This window comes from Loxodonta africana, chromosome 13 (assembly GCF_030014295.1).
Source record: "Loxodonta africana isolate mLoxAfr1 chromosome 13, mLoxAfr1.hap2, whole genome shotgun sequence".
Taxonomy (NCBI): Eukaryota; Metazoa; Chordata; class Mammalia; order Proboscidea; family Elephantidae; genus Loxodonta; species Loxodonta africana.
In genome coordinates this window covers 10544148-10559993 of record NC_087354.1, presented here as the reverse complement: position 1 = coordinate 10559993, position 15846 = coordinate 10544148, and the positions used below count along the sequence as shown (strand labels likewise).

The following is a 15846-nucleotide window of genomic DNA, read 5'->3' as shown; positions in this document are numbered from 1 at the left end:
ACAATATCCTTTAGTATTTCTTGTAGCTTTGGTTTGGTTTTTGCAAATTCTCTAAACTTGTGTTTATCTGTAAATATCTTAATTTTGCCTTCATATTTCAGAGAGAGTTTTGCTGGATATATGATCCTTGGCTGGCAGTTTTTCTCCTTCAGTGTTCTGTATATGTCGTCCCATTCCCTTCTTGCCTGCATGGTTTCTGCTGAGTAGTCTGATCTTATTCTTATTGATTCTCCCTTGAAGGAAACCTTTCTTTTCTCCCTGGCTGCTTTTAAAATTTTCTGTTTATCTTTGGTTTTGGTGAGTTTGATGATAATATGTCTTGGTGTTTTTCTTTTGGGATCAATCTGAAATGGGGTTCGATGAGCATCTTGGATAGATACCCTTTCGTCTTTCATGATGTCAGGGAAGTTTTCTGTCAGGAGTTCTTCAACTATTTTCTCTGTGTTTTCTGTCCCCCCTCCCTGTTCTGGGACTCCAATCACCCGCAGGTTATCCTTCTTGATAGAGTCCCACACGATTCTTAGGGTTTCTTCATTTTTTTTAATTCTTTTATCTGATTTTTTTTCAGCTATGTTGGTATTAATTCCTTGGTCCTCCAGATGTCCCAGTCTGCATTCTAATTGCTCGAGTCTGCTCCTCTGACTTCCTATTGCATTGTCTAATTCTGTAATTTTATTGTTAATCTTTTGGATTTCTACATGCTGTCTCTCTATGGATTCTTGCAACTTATTAATTTTTCCACTATGTTCTTGAATAATCTTTTTGAGTTCTTCAACAGTTTTATCAGTGTGTTCCTTGGCTTTTTCTGCAGTTTGCCTTATTTCGTTTCTGATGTCTTGAAGCATTCTGTAAATTAGTTTTTTATATTCTGTATCTGATAATTCCAGGATTGTATCTTCATTTGGGAAAGATTTTGATTCTTTTGTTTGGGGGGTTGGAGAAGCTGTCATGGTCTGATTCTTTAAGTGGTTTGATATGGATTGTTGTCTCCGAGCCATCACTGGGAAACTAGTTTTTCCAGAAAATCCGCTAAAAAAAAAATGCAGTCAGATCCCTATCAGAGTTCTCCCTCTGGCTCAGGCTATTCGGATGTTAATGAAGCCGCCTGTGTCCAGTCCAAATCCCGGCGGGACAGTTCCCTGGCTGGGACGCTGCTCTCCCCGTTCCAAGACCGGTCACTGCCTCCCGGGGATTTCTCCTACCGGCTGCGTCCCACGCCGCCCGCGGAACCGGCTGGTCCCCCTCCCGGGGTTAGTTCAAGGGGGTGGAGCAGCTCTCTGTGCTTGTGCCGTACCTGACTGGTACGCTGGCTCCAGGCTCTGAAAACAATCGCTGCTTCCCCGTATTAGTTCGTTCTCCGTCTCTAAATCTGTGTTTGTGTTCAGGGTTCATAGATTGTTATGTATGTGATCGATTCACTTGTTTTTCCGTGTCTTTGTTGTAAGAGGGATCCGAGGTGGCGTCTGCCTAGTCTGCCATCTTGGCTCCGCTCCACCACACCATTTTTTTCTTCTCTTTTTTCCTTTGCTTTCTCCTTCCTACTTAGTCCCACACACTCCCTCCACTCCTTCCCAACAGCCCCTGCCACCCCACTGCAGCTAGAGAGCCACTGGCCCACCACTGCCTTGGGTCTGTCCTGCCCCCACCCACCAGCTTGCCAGCTCCCTCTACACCACCATTTTTTTTTCTTTTCTCTTTTTTCTTTTTCTGACTGTCTCCCACATAGCCCTGTACAACACCTCCCCTCCTTCCTGGTGGACCCCGCCATGCCACCCCAGCTAGAGAGCCACCAGCACATTGGACTGCCACTGCCCATTCTGCACCACCCCTACCAATTACCCCCTCCACATTGACTTTTTTTTCTTTTCTATCTCCCTCCTACATAGCCCAGTATGTCACCTCCCGTCCCTTCCCACCAGCCCTCCGGTCTGCCCCATTCTTACTTGCTGAGGCCAGCCATTTTATTTTATTTTTTTATTTTTACTCTTTTATCCTTTCTTACTTTTCATTCTGCCTCCCACCTAGCCCCAAACACCACCTCCCCCAACTTCTCACAGACTCCCGCCATGCTACTGCACACTGGCCCACCCCCTCCACGCCGTCATTCATTTTATTAACTTTTCTTTTCTTTCTCCCTCCCACCTAGCCCCATATACCACCTCCCTCACCTTCCCACCAGCCCCCAGGTCTGCCCCACCTCCACCCACCTGCTACCCTTTTATTTTCTTTCTTTCTCCCCACCCTCACCTCCCACCAAGCCCTGTATGCCACCCCACCATTCCCACCAGCCCTTGCCATGCTGCTGTGGCTAGAGCATCCCCAGCACTCAGGCCGACCACCACACCAGGCCCACACTGCCCCTCCTCTCCCACCATTTGACCAACTGCTGAATGGAGGGAAGTGAGCCGGTACCACTCCCCATCGCACAGCCACGACTGTCTGACAACAATAAATAACAATGAGGAATCTGCAAAACATCTCACAACACGGATGAATCTGGAGGTCATTATGCTGAGTAAAATAAGTCAGTCACAAAAGGACAAATATATGAGATCACTATTATAAAACCCAAGAAAAAGTTTACACACAGAAAAAAAATCTTTGATGGTTACGAGGGAGGGGAGAGATTGGGAGGGGTAATCCTAACTAGATAACAGACAAGTGTTAACTTTGGTGAAGGGAAAGATAACACACAATATAGGAGAAGTCAGCACAACTTGAACAAGGCAAAATCATAAAAACTTCCTAGAAACATTCAAACACCTTGAGGGATTAAGTTACTAAGGCTGAGGGTTGGGGACCATGGTCTCGAGGGATACCTAGGTCAACTGGCATAGCATAGTTCATAAAGAAAATGTTCTATATTCTGCTTTGGTAAGTAGTGTCTGGGTTCTTGAAAGCTTGCAAGCAGCCATCTAAGATACATCTACTGGTCCCATCATGTTCAGAGCAAAGGAGAACAAAGAAAACCAAAGACACAAGGAAAACATTAGTCCAAAGGACTAATGGACCATATGAACCACGGCCTCCACCAACCCAATCCCAGAAGAACTAGATGGTACCTAGCTACCACCACAGACTACTCTGATAGGGATCACAAAAGAGAATCTTGAACAAGTCGGGAGGAAAATGTACAACAAAATTCAAGTTCACAAAAGAAGACCAGACTTACCGGGCTGACAGAGACTAGAGAACCCCTAAGACTGTGGCCCCCGAACACCCTGCTAACTCAAAACTGAAGCCACTCCTGAAGTCCACCTTTCACCCAAAGATTAGACAGGCCTATAAAACAAATATTAACACATGTGAGGAATGTGCTTCTTAGTTCAGTCAAGTCTACAAGAGCAAATGGGCAACAGCTGCCCAAAAGCAAAGACAAGAAGACAGGAAGGGATCAGAAACCTGGACGAACGGACACGGAGAACTCAGGGTAGAAAAGGAAAGAGCGCCGAGACATTGCAGAGATTGCAACCAATGTTGCAAAACAATTCGTACATAAATTTTTGAATGAAAAACTAATTTGTGCTATAAACTTTCACCTAAAACACAATAAAAGGAAGAAATTAAAGCTGTTTCTGCAAATCACACCCAATGAACAGCTGAAACAGGCATGGGGATCGGAGCCACCGGCGGAGGGAGGAGGTCAAATATCAGCACTACAGGCGAACAAGATGGCGGCACAGCCACTGCATACTCCCGTCCCTCCACAAAGACACTAAAAAAGAAAAAAAACGGTGGAATGAATGGTGTCCCAGTTCTGGAAACCAGCCAAAGTGTCACAGCAACTAAGCAAACCTGAATCAAGAAGAAGACAACATATAAATGGTAGGAAAACTGGTTTTCTGCTGGTCCTTGCCCTCCCTCCTGCCCTGCTAGGCATGGCCTGGTCTCTGGCTCTGGACAGAGCAGAGCAGACTTCATAAACCATAAAAATGGCCTAAATGGCAAATTGTAGTTATATATATTTTATTGCAGTAAAATTCCTAAAAAATAAAAAAATCTCAGTGTCTGAGGGGATTGCTAAGAAGGATAAGCCTTTCCCTGCCCACCCTCACCCCCACCTCCTCAATCCTCTGAAAGGGGACGAACTGAGACAACCACACAGAAAGGGTATGACAGTGAAGACAAGGCCATCCGACAGTCTGTGCGAGGAGCAGCTGGACCCCCAGCACTCGGAGGAGAAGAGGGGCACTTTCTGGAGGAAGTGCTCCATGGGCTCCTGATGGATCTGTAAGGGCGGGAGCACAGAGCGGGGTGGGGAGGGAGGTGCCGCAGAGAACGTGAGGCGAGAATCCACTTACTGAGTGGAGGGGCCCTCCAGCCCCACCGTAGCACCCCCAGACTCAGTGCCAGAAGGCCAGGAGGCCCTGGTGTCCCTGGCCACCCTCCAGGCCAGAAGGCAGTGGGCTCCTTTCTCTGAAGAAAACAATCTGTCCAGATCTCAGGGTTTATTGCTGTCTCATGATCTAGCCTGACCTGACTGATACACATTATATAAGAATTTAACCTAAAATTATGCTATATCAGTTAAATGAAGCAACTCTAAGGAAGGATATAAGCACATTAAAATCATTTATCATCACAACAGGAAGGGATAACATACCTATTTATTACAAATATGGAGGAAACAGCTGAAAGAACTGGAAGTGCTGTCTCTGGGAGCGGGATGGGGCAAGGGCTGAACGAGGAGGCGGAGAGGTCAGCCATCTACTACTTTTTTAATAAGCCCTATAAAACTATTTGAGTTCTCAAATTATATACACATATATTGATAATACAAAAATAACATTTTACCACAGTGAGTTGAGATGCTGGGCTGGGAAGGAAGCCCAGGTGAGGTGGGTCATGTCATAACACAGCAAAGACAAACTGGCCTGGAAGGCCGTGTCTTAGCTGCCTGGGTCAACTCTCACCACCTGGGACAGGGCTTGCTGCAGAGAAGGTGCCGTGTGGCTGAGCTGTGAGCTGCCTGCCATGGGTTTGAACTCCGGCTCTGCCTCCATGAATGTGGGCAAGTCATCCTTTCCCTCTGAACCTCAGCTTTCTCACTGGTGAGACAGGCTGTACCTACTGCATTCAGTGAGGGCATTAGGTGGGCCACTATAATAGTGCCTGGTTCAGGTACATGCAGAATAAATGGTGGTAGCACTACCTTATGATATCACAATCTAGCCTATCCTGACTGACACACACTATGTAAGGATTTAACCCAATATAAGGAAGTCCCTGAGTGGTGCGAGCAGTTAATGCGCTCAGGGATGTAACAGCTGAGGGACTGTTGGTGCCAGGTTGGGGTGGAGAGACCCTGGGTACTTCTGGTGACCCACTTCCAGCTCCCATTGGGGAGAACGGTCACAGGGATGCTCTGGGTCCCACCTGCAGTGAACGGAAGGGACGGCCCAAGAAACACACCACCACACGGGGATCAGAGGCACTCCGGGCAACAGACAGAGGGGCCTGGCAGGTCTGTCTTCTGAAAAGAGAGATCTACAGGGTTTAGGAAAATGCAGAGCCTACTGTGTGTCCACTTTGACCTCCTGGAAGACCCAGTACTCCTGTCTTCCTCAAAATAAACATGAATTTGTAAAATCATTTGGAAAACTATGAACAAGTTCAGCATGGTTAGAAACAGGTGTGGACAACAACACCCATAACTGTTCCCACAGCTTCATTAGCACCTTAGCCGAGACGCGCACACAAACGCCTTGTTGGGTCGCCACAGTGGGGGCTGCAATAGGTCCTACTCACCCAGAATCTGAAGCGGGCCAGAGGGCTCTCCACCGGACAGTCTTGGCCTCTGTGGCGGGCTCAGCAATGCTGAAATATTAAGGAAACTGCAATGAAAAACAGTATAAACAGGGTGGCAATCATTCACACAAAGAGGGGCAATCGTCAGCCAGAATGACGGATCACACGTTAATAACAGAGCCAAGAGCTCCTGTACCATCCTGCCTGAAGCGGCTCACACACTGCTCAGAGCTCCGAGATTCTCCAGCACTGTGCAGCCGAAGAGTCACAAGTTTATTAGGAAGGCTCATCATACGCCTTCTCCCCAGAGGTTCAAGGTGAGTCCACACGTTCATTCACGAAGGTCAACAAGTACAGGTAGTTAATGAGGAAAGCAAAAAAGGTAGTTCTCAAGCCCTTTTGGAGGAAGATAGAGGAAACCCTATGCTACTCACATTTCAGGTTTCATTTGCTACGACAGGAAACGAAATACATCCACCAAGGTTCTAGTCTCAGCTTTTCATTCCAAAGTAGCAAAATGACAGCTTGGTGTCATTTGGGTGATTTATCTTAAAAGACTAGGAAGAAAGGCCTGGCAATCTACCTTGGAAGATTAGCAAGTGAAAAACCCTGTGGATCACAACAGTCTGATCTGCAGCCCATCACAGGGATGGTACAGGACCAGGCAGCATTTTGTTCCATTGTACATGGGGTCACCATGAATCTGGGGCAGGCTCAAACTCAACAGCAGCACACAAAAACATCTTAAAAGAGAGTCAGCCACACAAGGGGGGTCATCCCACAAAATATACTAACGAACCCCTTTCAAAAAGAGGACGGCCATGCGGACATGTCAGCACAGAGAATGGGCCCGGTCCGACATGCAGGTGACACTGTCTCCCCCAGGACCTAGGCAGCGCCCCCACTCAGCCAGTGGCTCTCACAGGCCCTTGTGGAACTGGGCTGCAGAGACACAGGCTTGGTTCACCCCAGCTCTGTCACTTACAGATGGAAAGACTATGTAATCTACCTGTGCCTCAGTTTCCTTGTCCCAAAGGGCTATGGGGAAGATTGAGATACTGTATGGGGGGAGCTACGAGGCCCCACCTCCAGCACCTGCCACCCAGCCGCTCTCCCCCTCCTCTTCCTACTGTATAAAGGGAGGTGCTGCTCTCCAGTGACTTACGCGGCTCCCTGAGCCTTAATGTTAATGCCGCCAACCCCTTTCTCAGTACTTCCCCTGGTCTGTGTTTCCTGTCTGGGGTGCAGGCCACCCAGCCAGGCTCCTACGTCCCAACATTTCACTTCCCTCCACAGGCCCACCCAGATACTGATGGACATGGGCAGCACTTCTCATTTGGGTGTGAGAAACCGAGGCCAAACTGCACCTATGCCTGCCCCCCTGAAGTGTGGGCGTGAGGAACACAGCTACAGGCAGGGACTATAACAGGGCGCGTACAGGCACAGCACCCCAGGACACAGTCCATGACTCTGCACTAGTGGACAAGGTGAGGTCCCAGCTCCTGGGCCCACCCACCTCTGCACCTCACCCCATCACACCCCAGGCCCCCTTCTATGTCTGGGTTTGGGCCATTCCCTCTTCCACTCCTCTAGAATCCTCCTGGCAAACTCCTGTTCATTCTTCAAAACCTGCCTGGGGGACACGTCCTTGAACTCGGTGGTCAGCACACTCTCTCCATCCCTGTCTTGTTCCTGTAGTTTTCACAGTCACTCCTGACCATCTCTCCTGCTCCCTCTAGGGCTGGGACGGCCAGCCAGGCCCCACTAGCGCTCAGTGTTGGCAGACTGGAAATGACGCAGCAGGCCAGCAAACCAAGGACCTCAAATGGGGCAACTGCAAAGACTAGAGAAAGGACTTGGAAGGCTGAGGTCGGGAATATGGACTCGGGGGTCAAGGCCACCAGGCTACAAAAGAGGAGAAGCAACAAAACATGACACTGGTACCATACAAGCCTCCAGCACGAAGCTCAGAGGCCGGTTCTTATTTTACAGGCAAACGGGGGGCGCCAGAAGTTTCTGACTGTGGAGGGGGGTTATGGGATCAAAACAGTACAAGCTGACCTGGGAGGGACAGGTCCCGTTCTGGAACTCCTCAGTGGAAATCCAGACATCACCCTGGAGGTCAAACTCGCAAAGCCTCTCTGCAAGAAGACAGAGGCCACCCCTCACCAGCCTCACCAGGAGGGTATGTTAACGAAGCTGCTACAGTAGAAAGGCCTCCCTGAGCAGCAGCTGGCCCACCCCAGGGCTCCCCACTCTGATTCCTGAGCAGGAAGGAGGCTGGGCCTGCAGAGCACCTGCCAGTCACACACTTGGGCTGCCTGCCCCACTGAAAAGCTGCGCAATCACCACACCGCACGATGCCTCTACCCAGCTCACCCGTTCACCACCACAGAGACAGGCAGCGTGCACACTGTGCTGCTCAGGCTAAGAGTGTAGCCAGCTTCTCCTCCACACTGCCCCTTCAGAGAGCGTCCACCCCGGGGAGCAGAGTCAGGGCGGCTCCATCACTTTCATGCCGGCCCACCTGCCAGGTGCCAGCTCCAGTCCTCAGCTCCCTACCTGCTGCAATGCCCAGCAGCCGGCCCTCCTGCAGGACACATGTGACATCTTGCCGTTCCCCCCACCATTCAGGGCCCCACCACTCACACAGCCCACCCCAACTGGGTTGAAACTGAGCAAGTGTTACAGGGAAGTTCAAAACACCACAGCAAGTCAAAAATCCCCAGGGCTACTGGGGACCAGCTGCTGCCCTCCAGCCCACTCCCCACCCAAGAAAGAATCCAGAGAGGCAAGGGGGTGAGAGCCAGTACTCCAGGCCAAGCCTCCAGTCCACTCCAGCTTCTGTTTTTAAGTAAAGCACTGGTCAATGTCAGCACCCTACTGCCTTGGTCCACCTCAACACATGGTGACCACTAGTGAAGGTGGCCCAGCTGGTAACAGTGCCAGACAAAGGCAGACTACCACCCCACCACCACCAACAGGCCCTCACTGGTTCTGGACCCCTGGACATCAGAAGGATGGCCATGCTCCTGGGGGCTGGGGTGCAGAGTTGGCCTGCCGGGGCTGCTGTAGCCTCTGTAACCTCTGGAGACACTTCTCACCCAGAGCCAGCCCCTCACGCTGGGCGGCCAGGCTGCCTGCCCTACCAGCCCCTCTCGTACTCACACAGGCTACCACGCACACAGCCCTGATTCATTTAAAATCTCCCCCTAGATACCAGGGGAGTTCCCACATGTCCCAGACCCAGGCTCACCAGGCCAGTCGGCTCAGCAGGGCCTTTCTCCACCTGGTCCCTGAAGAATCCAAGGTGGCTTAGAGGGAAAACACGTACTCTTCCAGCAAAAACATAAACCCCAGGGCTGGGGAAGGCAGAGGTGAGAGTGCACGCACCAGGACATCAGGGGCCCTGGAGTGCAGGTTAGAGGCCCTGCCCGGCTGCTCCAACACGGCCCAGATGCGTCCATCTCCATCCAGGCAGCTGAATGGGCCAGGGTAGGCGTGTCCTCCTCCTCGCTTGGTTTTAACTACATCTGTATCTGTGAAGCCTGTCATGTTTGCTCAACCCGTGAGAGCCAGAGGTCAGAGACTAAGTTCACAGGGAAGCCCAGCAGGAGCCCAGAACTGCCCCCTTCTTCCCCTACGGCCTCATCTCAGCTGACAGCTACTCAAGTTCTTAGGCCAACACCCCTTCTCCTGCCCTCACCCTCCACCCTCAGGAAGCCATGCTGGCTCTGCCTCAAAATCCGTCGGGACTCCCACCCCTGCCCTCGTCCCTCCCCCAGAGCTCACTGCTCCCACCTGGGCCCTCCACTCTAGCCTCAACGCACCTGCTGAATGATTCTTTCCAAATGCTGAGTCTTACCACAGTCTCCGAGACCCAGCAGTCTGGCACACCCTCCCCCAGCACCTCCCATCTCTCCTGCTACCACTCAGCCCCGCCTCCTCAGCTCCAGCCACAGGGCCTCCTGGCTCTTCCTCAAACACACCCAGGGGCTTCCACCTCAGGGCCTTTGCACTGCTGCTCCCCCACACCCACATGTGTCCCTCCCTCCTCTTTCCACGTCGCCCTCCCTGACCACCCTGTGTAAAACTATCATCCACCACCCAGCCAGCATTTCCTGGCCTCCTCTCCTGCTGCTTTTCTTCATAGCACTTAAAACCAAAAAACCAAAGCCATCAAGTGGATTCCGACTCACAGCAACACCACGCGTGCAGAAGTAACACACCCCAGGGGGGTTTTGAAGGCTATGACCTTTCAGAAGTAGTCTATGAGGCCAGTCTTCTGAGGTGCCTCTGGGTAGGTCCAAACGGTTAGTAGTCAACTGCTTAACTGTTTGTACCACCCCAGGCCTCCTCTGTAGCACTTACCACCGTCTAATTTGTTACTGATCTTGGTAATCTACCTTCTCTAGAAAATGAGCTTTTTGAGGACAGGGATTTTTGACCAACACTCAACAAGTACCTGTGGAATAAATTTATGAGTCTGTATTCCGCCCAGGAGGCAGGCCGGACCCTGCACCCAGAGCTGAGCCTCACCCCCCACTGCCCTCCACTTCACACAGTGATGACAATGACACTCCTGCTCTCCAGGCTGCTCAGAAGGAAGCTCGGGGAAGCCCAGCTGACTATCACTATCAACCCTAAAGGACCGCTACCCAGAGCCCCAGGGCTGGATGGACACGAGGTCAGGTCTACGTTCTGTAGGCAAGGAGGCCAAGGCTCCAAGGGGCAGCAGTGACCCACAGCACCCAGCTGGACCCACCATAACTGGGTGGTCTGCAGCCCTGGCTGCACCTCAGCAACATCCCGGGCACCAGGCCCGGGCCTGTCAGGAGCACACCAAAGTCAGCTGTGCTGGACTAGAAGCCCTGGGGGGGAGCCAGACTGCCGAGTTCAAGGCCCGAGATCTTTGGCAAATTACTTCACTTCTGTCTTCTCAGTAACCCCATCCTTAAAATAGGGGAGAGGGAGAACTAATAGTACCCATCTCACAGGGCTGCTATGAGGGCGATGCGGGTTAACACGCGCCACGCGGCCTCAGAGAGGGCACTGTTCAAAGCAACACCTACTGCATGAGGAGGCTCTGGGACAAAGTGAAATGAGAAAAACACCTCTGAAAAGATGTAGAGAACCTGGTATTTTAAACAAAATAATGAAGTAGAATTCTGGCAGTCGACATAGCAAATGGCCCCCAGAATTCTCCTTCCTAATCTGAGTACACTCTGAGCTGCCCTTTGGAAAAGGGAAGAACACATTAAGTTTCACCAGAATTTTCCTGAAAGAAAAAATACAACTTCTCCAGGATCAAAGTAAATAGCCCCATCATGGAATACAGTGGGTGGCTCCCAGCAATCACAGGGCAAGTCCATCTGCTAATTTACAATCCCGAGGGCCAGCAGAGCGCCCCTCCCCATCAGCCAGGGCCCCTGAGAGAACCGACCACACAGTGCACTCACAAACCCGCTGGAGTACAGAGGCCTCGTTCTTCCACTTTCCTGGGAGGGGAGAGGTGGGGGACACAGAGCACAGTGCAGTGCCCCCAGCCTTCATCTCACCTGACCCTGTGACAACTCTGCAAGGCAGGCCCTCACCCACTGTACAGGTGAGGAAGGAGCTTGCCCACGCCTGACTGCTAGCAGGCCAGAGGGGCGCTCCCTAACTTCAGGTGACTATGTCAGGGGCAAGGCAACCCCAGCCAAGCACTGGGAGGCCTTGGGAGAATGGCCAAGAGGTGGGCAGGGAAGTCTGGGATGCCTGGCCCTGGACAGGAGCCATACTCAGGCCAAGCCAACCACACAAGTCGAAGCTGAGAGGGCCCACGTTCTTTCACAGAAACTCAAATCAACACCCTTTCTCAAAATGCCCCGCCCCATACCTTCCAATGATCCCTGCAGCCAAAGAAGAGTTCTGAAAACCCTCCTCCCTGGAAAGGTGCCCCTCTTGGAGAGGTTCTGCTGCCCCCAGCAGCACAGGGAGGATGCCAACAGCCTGCCAGGCACATGAGTAGGCTCTGAAGGCAGGAGGCCACCGAATCAAGTGTCTGGGGACGAAAGGCTCAAGATCAATCACGTGACTCTGGAAAGCGTTGACCACTAAGCTCTGTGTGCCTCAGAGCCTCGAGCTAGACCCAGGAGCAGGACCCAGGCCTTGCAGAGATGGCTTTGGGGCAGAGGGATCAGGGCAAACCCACCCCACTGGCCAGGACAGGGTGAAGGACCATCTTCAGACGGGAACTCTGGTCCTGTAAACTACAGCTTGGAAGGGTCCGCCTCAGGGATGGCTCCAGGCAGCTCTTCCTGGTGGGAGAAGAGCTCCAGGTCAGAGCCCGAGGCTTTCTGAGCCTGCGTCCATGACATCCCTGAAGGGCTCTGTTCTTGTGCTGCCTGACAAGGTCAGAGCAGGCTCACAAAGATTAGGTCACGCCCTGGGCAGCCTGGGCAGTCCCAAGGCTCTACCTGCCCTGTGCCCGCTGCCCACCTGTGGAGCGTGGAGGGGCCCGAGGCGCCCTCTGGGTCTAGGACATCTGTAGTGCTCAATGTAGGATATGATGATGTGAACGCATATTATTTCTCTACTTCACCAAATTCTGAGAATGTTACATGACTATCTTTGAAGTCAAAAGGACGCTTCTTTTTATCTATTCAAAAAACTTCCTCAAAATAGTCAAAGAGAAGTAAAATGAGGGAAATGTTGCTAATTACACAAAAATTCTCCAAATGGACTGAAATTTTTGCTTATTGCATGAAGCACTCTCGATCTGATGCGTGTGAGTTTGGGGGAGTCTGGGGAAATCTGTCCCCTGGCTGGCTCCCCGTACAGGACTAGAAATATGTGCTGAGCCCTCAAACCACTGTGTTCCTCTGGACAGGCAGCCCCAGCTGCTTCAAGACGCTGAGACCCCCTTGAACTGCACCCCGGTTCCCTTATGATGTGGATGACAGCCTAGTACAGGACCGTAGCCTGAAGACCACGCCCCCGCACCCACCCAACCAGCTGAAGGGCCACAGCTGAGAAGGCACATCATTAGGGAAGGCAGCCCTATGGCATGAAAAAGAAAAAGAATGGTGCAAACAACTAGCACGTTTGGCTGCTAACCAAAGGGTAGGTAGGTGGTTCAAACCCACCCAGAGGTGCCTCGAAAGAAAGGCCTGGAGATCTACTTCTGAAAACTCAGCCAGTGAAAACCCTGTGGAGCCCAGTTCTACTCTGACACAGAAGAGGTCGCCCTGAGTTGGAAATGACTCAGTGCCAACCGGTGAGTTGATATCTAGAGGGTTGACTATAGGAACGGATACGCTTGAAGAGCAAATTAGTAAAGTGGAACAGAAAACTAAAGGATTCTCCCAGTACGCAGTGCAAGCAGGTCATGGGGGGAGCCTATATGAGGACAGGTCCTCTTGACTCCGGTGAGAGTCATCAGTCTCCTGGCACGTCCTTACCGACCCCACCATCGCAGCCCATTCCTCTTCAAATTGAAAGGCATTGGTGTGAATTTTCAGGATTTTGGTCGTTCACCTCCCTTCATCAGCACTACTTCTTCGGGGAGGAAAGGAGCAAAGGAAACTTTAGGAATCATGTTAAACTTTGGGACCGAGACTTCCTTCCAGACTGCCCTGGTTCGCTGTCCATGGCCTGAAGGAGAATTCCTCTTTACTTGGTTGTTGGTGGTAAATTACTTAAAGTGAAACCCATTTTTTTACATTCATTTCTTTAAGGAAATCTCAGTGAAGCTCTTCAGAAAATCAATTCAGCATTCTTTACCAAAAATTTAAACACGCATGTCCTTTTATACGGCAACTCCATTTCCACAAGGACTCAAGCAGATATACGAAATAATGTCTGTACGAGGATTTTCACTGCAGCAATCCTTTTAAAAGCCAAAGCAACTTTGCTGTTGTTAGATGCTGTAGAGTTGGTTCCAATTCACAGCGACACTATGTACAAAAGAATGAAACACTGCCCGGTCCTGCTCCATCCTCACAGTTATTGTTACGCTTGAGCCCACTGATGCAGCCACGGTGTCAGTCCATCTACTTGAGGGTCTTCCTCTCTTTCAATGACCCTCTACAAGTATGATCTCCTTCTCCAGGGACTGGTCCCTCCTGATAACATGTCCGAAGTATGTGAGACAAGTCTCACCATCCTCACTTCTAAGGAGCATTCTGGCTGTACTTCTTCCAAGACAGGCTTATCCTTTCTTCTGGCAGTCCGTGGTATATTAAATACTCTTTGCCAGCGCCATAATGCAAAGGCGTCAGTCCTTCTCTGGTCTCCCTTATTCACTGTCCAGCTTTCACATGCATATGAGGCGACTGAAAACACCATGGCTTGGGTCAGGCACACCTTAGTCCTTAAAGTGACATCTTTGCTTTTTAACACTTGAAAGAGCAGATATGACCAGTGCAATACGTCTTTTGATTTCTTGACTGCTGCTTCCACGGGTATTGATTGTGGATCCAAGTAAAATGAAATTTTTGACAACTTCAATCTTTTCCCCATTTATCATGATGTTGTTGTTTATTTGTCCAGTTGTGAGGATTTTTGTTTTCTTTATGTTGAGGTGCAATCCATACTGAAGGCTGTGGTCGTTCATCTTCATCAGTAAGTGCTTCAAGTCCTCTTCACTTTCTGCAAGCAAGGTTGTGTCATCTGCATATTACAGGTTGCTAGTGAGTCTTCCTCCAATCCTAATGCCCCATTCTTCTTCTTATAGTTCAGCTTCTGGGATTATTTGCTCAGCATACAGAATAAGTATGGTGAAAGGATACAACCCTGACGCACACCTTTCCTGACTTTAAACCACTCAGTATCCCCTTGTTCTGTTTGAATGACTGCATCTATGTAGAAGTTCCACTTGAGCACAATTAAGTGTTCCGGAATTCCCATTCTTCACAATGTTATTCATAATTTGTTATGATCCACACAGTTGAATGTCTTTGCATAGTCAATAAACACAGGTAAATATCTTTCTGGTATTCTCTGCTTTCAGCCAGGATCCATCTGACATCGGCAATGATATTTCTTGTTCCACGTCCTCTTCTGAATTCAGCTTGAATTTCAGGCAGTTCCATGTCGATGTACTGTTGCAACAGCTTTTGAATGATCTTCAGCAAAATTTTACTTGTGTGTTATATTAATGATATCATTTGATAATTTCCTCATTTTGTTGGTTTGCCTTTGTTTGGAATGGGCATAAATATGGATCTCTTCCAGTTGATTGGCCAGGTAGCTGTCTTCCAAATTTCTTGGCATAGATGAGCACTGTATCCATTTGTTGAAATACCTCAACCGGTTTTCTGTTAATTCCTGCAGCCATGTTTTTTGCCAATGCCTTCATGCAGCTTGGACTTCTTCCTTCAGTACCATCAGTTCATCATATCTCACCTCCTGAAATGGCTGAGTTCTGCAGTGACTCTGCGTATTCCTTCCATCTTCTTTTGATACTTCCTGCGTCATTTAATATTTTCCCTTAGCATCCTTCAACACTACAATTCGAGGCCAGAGTTTTTTCTTCAGTTCTTTCAGCTTGACAAATACTGAGCGTGTTCTTCCCTTTTGGTTTTCTAATTCCGGGTCTTTGCACATTTCATTATAATACTTTACTTTTTCTTCTGCAGCCACCCTTGGAAATCTTCTGTTCAGCTCTTTTAGACTTCATCATTTCTTCCTTTCACTTTAGCTACTCTACGTTCAAGGGCAATTTTCAGAATCTCTTATGACATCCATTTCGGCCTTTTTTTCTTTCTCGTCTTTTTAAAGACCTCTTGCTTTCTTCACATATAATGTCCTTGATATCATTCCACAACTCTTCTGGTCTTCGGTCATTAAGTGCCCATAAACAGGAGAATGGTTAAATAATTATGGCAGGGTCCATATACTGGGATACCCCGAGGCATTTTTTAAAAAGGAGGGTATAGAGCCAGAATGCACCAACAGAGAGATTTTAAAGACCTATTGTTGAATGAAAATATCAAGTTGACTAAAAAAAGCACATGTGTATACCCATTGCCGTCGAGCCAATTCCGACTCATAGCGACCCTACAGGACAGAGTAGAACTGCCCCATAGGGTTTCTAAGGAGAGGTTGTTGAATTCA

The 15846-nt window shown here is 49.7% G+C and overlaps 1 protein-coding gene across 3 annotated transcripts in view; it reads right to left on the bottom strand.

Moving 5' to 3' along the window:
• The window catches only part of APBA2 (amyloid beta precursor protein binding family A member 2), a 287682-nt gene extending 277342 nt beyond the window's left edge, over positions 1-10340 (bottom strand). Inside the window, exons 1-2 of one of the 3 annotated variants that reach the window (XM_023539642.2) lie at positions 9142-10340; positions 5749-5817 (exon numbers count right to left, since the gene is read on the bottom strand). The gene's annotated coding sequence lies outside the window, so the exon portion shown is untranslated. The remainder of the gene's footprint in view (positions 1-5748; positions 5818-9141) is intronic. The other 2 variants (XM_023539641.2, XM_064296229.1) reach the window with 2 other exon arrangements.
• Positions 10341-15846: the final 5506 nt, after the last annotated feature.